The sequence below is a fragment of the Gossypium arboreum genome, chromosome 4, assembly GCF_025698485.1.
Source record: "Gossypium arboreum isolate Shixiya-1 chromosome 4, ASM2569848v2, whole genome shotgun sequence".
NCBI lineage: Eukaryota > Viridiplantae > Streptophyta > Magnoliopsida > Malvales > Malvaceae > Gossypium > Gossypium arboreum.
In genome coordinates, this window is record NC_069073.1 from 66,721,127 (window position 1) to 66,728,925 (window position 7,799).

Below are 7,799 nucleotides of genomic sequence, written 5' to 3' on the forward strand. Positions count from 1 at the left end.
CTCAAAAATACTAAAAAGAAAGTCCAAGAGCCATCAATCCACCATCACATATACCATTAGCAAGCTTCATATTTAACATGCAATGGCATTAACACAAAATCCACCTTGGCCAAATACCATCCCCATGATATAACAAAGGTTTGAACCATGGGCTAACAAGAGCATCAAGCTATCCACTAAAACATGCATGAATCTCATGGCACAACCTCAAACATACCTTAATCTTGATGCAAGTATAGCCAAACCTCTTCCTAATCCTCTTCCAAACCAAGCATGAAGCAAAATTCCTCCTTCCCTCTAGTATTTTCGGTCAAGAGAGAATGAAAATGGATGAACAATTTTTTTCTTTTCTCTTCCTCAATACATGGCAATGGGGGTTCACTCACACACGTCTTTTTTTCTTTCTTTATTACCCATACTTATTTGTTTATTGTTTCTCCCTAATGCACCAACAAAACATGTTTCATGACATGTTTAGCCCATACTCCTTGTCATGGCCGGCCACCTCCTATAAAAGAGGGATATTTGACATGCAAGGCCATTGTTTTGCATGCATGCTTTAATTAGTCATCACACATTCCCCCATCATACTTTCAAAGTTCTCTACTAGGTCCTTTCTAGTGAAATTCACATTTATAACTCTAAATTAAAGCATCAAAAATGTCACACATGAGTTAACACATATTATAGGCATCAAAATAAATATCAAATTATTTTTATGCCTCGGTTTTGTGGTCCCGAAACCACATTCCGACTAGGGTTGTTTTAAGGCTGTCACAAAACATACATTCGAAGTGGTTCGAGACTAAATCGATAACTTAAGAAACTCTAACAAACTTTGAGAGATAAACAGTTGTTTGCAAAATTCAGAAAATGTGAGTTTTGGTTACAAGAGGTTGGTTTTCTAGGACATATAGTTTCAGTTGTGGGTATTCGAGTTGACCCAAGCAAAAGTTCTGCGAGTATAGATTGGAAGCCTTCAAGAATTGTAACCGGAATCAGTAGTTTTCTGGGACTAGCTAGCTATTATAGATGATTTATGAAAGGTTTCTCGATGATTGCGACTCCGATGACACATTGCTTCAAAAAGATGTAAAGTTTGAGTGGTCTAAAACGTGTTAGCAAAGTTTTGAAGAGTTCAAAGCATTGTTAACAAAGGCTCCAGTGTTCATTCAGCCTGAGTCGGGTAACGAATTCGTAGTTTTCAGTGATGCATGGTTAAATGGCCTGGGTTATGGTTTGATACAGGAAGGAAAATTTGTAGCATATGCTTTGAGACAATTGAAGCTGCATGAAAAGAACTATCCAACACATAATCTAGAATTGGCCGCGATAGTGTTCGTATTGAAAATTTGGCGTCATTTTTTGTTTGGTAAGAAATTTAATATCTATACAGATCACAAAAGCTTGAAATATCTGATTACTCAAAAAGATTTGAATTTACAACAGTGGAGATGGTTAGAATTACTAAAACATTATGAACTAGTGATTGACTATCATCTGGAGAAAACGAATGTAACATCCTGATTTTGGGACTAGTCGGAATAGTGGTTTCGGGACCATAAATCTGAGGTTATAAAATTTATTTTAGTGTTATTTTGAGGTCTACAGCATGATAATAGGATTGTGTAAAAAAATTGTTAAGAAACTTTATCGTTTGAATGCTTAATTTGTGAAAAATGACTAAATTGTGTAAAGTGCTAAAGTTGTGTTCTATTAGCTAAATGTGTTAAACAGCTATAGAACTTAAAAAGTTGAGGTCCCTAGTGAGTAAATAGGCCATTATATGTGTAAATAGATGTACATGGAGAAGAAAAGTCAAAAAGTCAAAGTTGGTAGTATTTGATGACAATAGCTAAATGAATAAAATAAAGAAAAATGGTAATCTTTCTTCATTTTCTTCCACCGAAATTTTAAGGAGAAAAACCCCCATGGAAGCTTGAAATTTTCAGCACAATAAACCCTCTACATGTAAGTCATTTTGGTGTAAGTTTTTTAATGTTTTTGATGTTTTTGATATCCTTGAAGCATGATATAACTATTTCTACCATTATTTTTAGCTAGAGTTTATGTTAAAAAATTTACCCATGTGTGTCATGCATGTATTTTGATGATTAATGGTGGAATATGAAGTTTGGTGATAGATGAACATCTTTTGTAACAGCCCGATTTAGACTCTCTTCGGAACAATGGTTTTGGGACCACGAATCCGAGTTAGAAAAATATTTTAAAATTTTGTTTTGTGTTTATTATGTGTGAATTTATATCTGTAAAATTTTCGTGTTTTAATTTTGACGATTGAGTGCCGATTTAAAAAAAAGGGCTTAATCACGTAAAGTGAAAAGTTAATAGTTAAACATGAAAGTGCTTAATTGGACTTGTCTTATTAATATGAAGCACTTATAATGCAATTAGGCTATAATTAAATGAGTTGGACAGTTAAAGGTGTAACAGCCCGATTTAGGTCCTAGTCAGAATAGTGGTCTCCGGACCATAAATTCAAAGTAGGAGAAATTATTTTATTATTATTTTGGAGTCATAGCATGTTTATATTAGTACATGAAAAATTTGGTGAGTTAATTTTTACGTTTGTGAGCCCGATTGTGAAAAAAGACAAAATCGCTAAAGTGTAAAAGTCCTAAATTGATAGCTAAAGGTGTTAAATAGCTAGATAACCTAAATTGGGGGCCTTTAAAGGGCAATTAGACCCCTAGAAATAGGGTGGTTGGGCATAGGAGACATGTATGGCCAAAAATTTCAATTTTTGGTGGTATTAGGTGACTAATTTTGACTAAAATAGAAAATAGAAAAAGGAAATGATATCACCCTATTTCCCATTTCTTCTTAGCTGAAAATATCATCCATTGTTGGGGTTTTAAGCTTCAAAAATTTTCATCAACTTGAAGCACTCACAAGTAAGTTATCCTAATGGCTTTTCTAAAATATTTTAGTACTTTTGAGACCCTTGAAGCATGAGTTTTCAAATGAGGGTGCTATCTTGCAAAATGATCAAGAGTTTAGGGTTTTGACATGAAAGAATTTGTGTTGTTTGCTGAGTTTTTATGGAAGAAAATGAGTCTTGGTTGTCTTATAAACAACTTTTGTGAAAGGTGTTAGCATGAAAACACCTAAAGGTAGAAGTTGCAAAATAAGTGATAATTGTGTGAAATAGTGGGTATTTTAGGTTGCTATAAGAGTAAAAAGAGTTCATTTAAGCTTAAGAGGTGAATAAATTCAATAAAAATTAATTTTCGAGCATAGGGGTAAAACGGTCATTTTGCCAAAGTCTAGGGGCAAAATGGTTATTTTACCGAAAATGTGAATTTTCAATTGGCTAATTGTAATTAGTGACTAAACGAGTGTATTTTGCTAATATAGATCAAGAATTTTCAAATTCAAACCAAGACCGAAGGAAAGCCAAGTGAATCGACTAAACCGTATAGTCGTTACATTTTGAAATCCGATGTGAGTTGTATGTAAATAATATAACTACATTGCTACTATCCGTATTTAAATTGTCATTGAATAGATATGGCATGAATTGCTTGATTTCGAGATTGAGAATGTGTAATGATCATTGAGATAGTAGAATTCCCGTTGGGACCTTAGGAAGTAAACCGATATTCATGCTGTATCGCTTGGGTCATTTGTGTGAGCTAGTGTAAGACATGTCTAGGACATGCATCGGCCACATTATGAGAGCCAGTGCAAGAACATGTCTGGGACATGGCATCGGCATTGAGATGAGTGCTAATGTAAGACATGTTTGGGACATACACTAGCCTCGAGACGTAAGCCAGTATAAGACATGTTTGGGACATGCATCACTACAAGATGTGTCAGTGTTAGACTATGTCTGGGACATGGCATCGGCACGGTTATGTGAGAGCTAGTGTAAGACTATGTCTGGGACATGGCATCGGCCTCGAAGATAATAGCTAGTGTAAGACCATATCTGGGACATGGCATCGACACTTTACCCATGATTGAGGCCTATGGAATATCTGGTAGTGTTCCAAATTGTTCAATAGTGAGAGTTATAAATTTAAGTTAATGAGAAAAGTATAACCGTATTGTGAGTATTACAGGTACCTAAGCGATACATATGTATAAGATGTGAACTCATTGTATATGATATGTGATTTGTATAAAGTAAAGAGTAAGTCATGCTTATACCCACTTTGGTATCATAAGTTGTTGGTAAATTGTAGACTTATTGTTCTATATTTATTTATATGCAACTTACTATGCTTTATGCTTACTCCCTTTCCTTTGCATTTCTTTCAGTGCCGTCTAACTAGCTCAAGGATCACCGGAAGTCAGAGATATCGATCACACTATCAGTTGAAACATTCGATATAGTTGGATTTATATTTTTGAATATGACATGTATAGGATTAGAACTTATTATTTTGAGTCTTGGAGATTTGGCCAAATGTGTTGGCTTAGGATAGATCCCACACTTAGTATTAAGCCATGAATGATGGCTAATATTTATTTTGAGTTTCTAAAAGTTGCATCTACATGGTTGAATGAATGTCTATTGTGGCTAATTTGATTTTGGAAATTATGCTTGTTTTGGTATTGGCTGGTATTTGCATAAAAATAGGTATAAAAGGGTGGCAATGAGGTTTGGTAAATAGCCTTATATTGCCTACACGGGTAGACACACAGTCAGCCCTATGGGCGTATGGTCCAGCCGTGTGACCCCTGCACGTAAAAATTTCAAGTCAGTATGCATGATAATAAACACACGGACAGAGACACGGCCTAGTACACGAGCTTGTGCCTTGGTCGTGTGACAATTTAAGAATGCTAACATTAGAAATAGAATACCAAGGTTTTTACACACGGGTTAAGACACAGGTGTGTCGTGGCTTTGTGAAGGACACAAAACATTGAAACGGGCGTGTTTCTAGCCGTGTGAAAACCCCTGTAGGTGTGAATTAGCATTTAATTCCACACGGATGTGGGACACGGGTGTGTCCTAGGGTGCTTAGGCCGTGTGAGCCACACGGACCACCAGCATGACCATGTCTAAATGGTCACACGAGTGTGTGCCCTATTCTAAGGCAAATTTCTTAAGGTTAGTTTAAGGACCCAGAATGGTTCTGAATAGTTTTTAACGGTTGATTTGGGGCTCGTAGGCCTATAATAAGAAGTTTAAAGTAGAAATTGAAAAAGTTTTAATTTGGACCAAGTCTAAGTGACTTGAGACTGTTTGTATGCATGAGATAAAGTTAGGTAATGCCTCATACTCTGACCCGGCGTGGGTTACAAGTATAGGGTGTTACATTTAGTGGTATCAAAGCTATGGTTTAGTTGGTTCTAGGACTAACGTAGTGAGAGTACGATTCTAGCTATACATGCCATTGTTGTACATTGATAGTGTGATGAATTTTGATGATTATAAATTGTGTTTTTATATAGTAAATGGATCCTGATAGGGCCATGGCAGATGATGTGGAAAGTAATGCACCGGCTCCCCCCGAAGGGACTGCGCCAGTTGAGAGTGAGCCCGTGACTATGGGCTAAGAGGGAGGAGCTAAAGAAGCCTACCTCCAGATGATGGATGCTTGGCATATGAAGTTCGTTTGTGCGAACCCGAACACTCCACTTCCCCCACCTCCATAGATTCCTCAGTATGCCCCAGTAGCTCCACAAGGTGCGGACATGTTTAGAAGAGAGAAGCTTCCAGTAGACAAATACAGAAACAAAGGGCTGAGGAATTTCGGGCTAGCATAGATGATGATCCGGAGATAGCAAAATTTTGGCTAGAAAATGCCATCAGGGTATTTGATTAATTATCATGCACACCTAAAGAATGCGTGAAGTGTGCGGTGTCACTTTTACGGGATTCGGCATATCAGTGGTAGAATACTCTCGTGTCCGTGGTACCGAGAGAAAGAGTAACTTGGGAATTTTTCCTAGAAGAGTTCTAAAAAAAGCATATTAGCCGGAGGTTCATGGATCAAAAAAGGGAGGAATTTTTAGAGTTGAAGCAAGGTAATAAGACTGTAACAGAGTATGAGCGCGAGTTCATGAAACTCAATAAATATGCATGGGAATACGTATCCACTGAAGCTACCATGTGTAAGAGGTTTGAAGATGGACTTAATGAAGACATTTGAGTGTTTTTGGCATCTTAGAGATAAGAGAATTTGTAGTACTCATTGAGAGAGCATGCAAGGCTGAGGAGCTAGTAAGGGAAAGGATAAAAGCAGTTATTGAGTCATGGGATTCAAAGAAGAGATAGATGGGGAAATCATATCAGTTCTCATCTAAAAGATCAAAAGAGTTTGCTACCCGATCAAATGTTTCGGTGGGGTTTTCAAATAGAAACAAGAACCGGCTAAACATAACTTCTAGACCTTAAACCGCTTCTGTCGCGAGTGTCAGTAGTGCTCAGCCAAATAGACCAGAATGCTCATAGTGTGGCAGGCATCATTTTGGTGAGTACCGAGGAAACGAGAAGGTTTTCTACAAGTGTAGGTTACTAGACCACTTTATTCGTGATTGCCTTGAGCTGGGAGAGAGAAACCAAGAAGTAAAGGCAAGCAGTGCTCCATTGAGGGGTAAACCCAAAGACGCTGCAGTGAGGGCCAAGGGCAGAGCACCTGCAAGGACTTATGCTATTTGAGCTCGGGAAGAGGCAGAGTCTCCCGATGTGATCACGGGTACTTTTTCTATCCATTATATATTTGTTATTTCATTAATTGACCCGGCACTCTTATATTTGTATAGAATTGGTACTTCGTATGAGCATGCTAGTAGAGTCCACTGAGTTTGTGATCAAAGTGTCTAACCCTTTAGGCAAATATGTATTAGTGGACCAAGTGTGTAAGGATTGTCCTTTGACAATTAGAGATCATTGTTTTCCAGATAACTTGATGTTATTGTTGTTTAATGAATTTGACGTAATCCTTGGGATGGATTGGTTGACTTCTCATAGTGTTGTAGTGGACTGTGGGAGGAAAGTTATTGAGTTGAAATGTGAAGACGGGAATGTTATTCGAGTTGGACCAGATGGATTAGATAACCTACCTGTAGTAATATCGTCTTTAACTACTGAGAAGTATTTAAGTAAAGGATATGAGGCCTATCTAACTTTTGTGTTGAATACTCAAGTGTCTGAGTTGAAGATTGAATCGGTACCAATGGTCTGTGAGTTTACAGACTTGTTCCGGAAGAATTACCAGGACTACCTCCAGTGAGGGAAATCGACTTTGGAATTGAGTTGGTTCTAGGTATGACGCCTATCCCAATTGCTCCGTATAGGATGGCTCCAACTGAGTTGAAAGAGTTGAAAGCACAATTGCAAGAGCTAACGGATAAGTGCTTTGTTAGACCAAGTTTTTCACTATGGGGTACTCCGATACTTTTCGTGAAAAAGAAAGATGGGTTGATGAGATTATGTAACGACTATAGATAGCTTAATAAGGTGATGGTGAAGAATAGATATCTTTTGCCAAGAATTGATGATTTGGTCGATCAGTTCAAGGGGACCACTGTATTTTCCAAGATTGATCTAAGATCCGGGTACTACCTGTTGAGAGTAAAAGAGCAAGATGTACCAAAGACTGCTTTTTGGATGAGATATGGGCATTATGAATTCCTTGTTATACCTTTTGGTTTGACTAATGCCCTGGTGGCATTTATGGATCTGATAAATCGCATTTTCAGGCCATATTTGGATAAGTTTGTCATCGTCTTTATCGATGACATATTGATTTATTAGCGTGATGAGAGCGAGCATGCAGAGCATCTGAGAGTTGTGTTGCAAACCTTGAGAGCATATA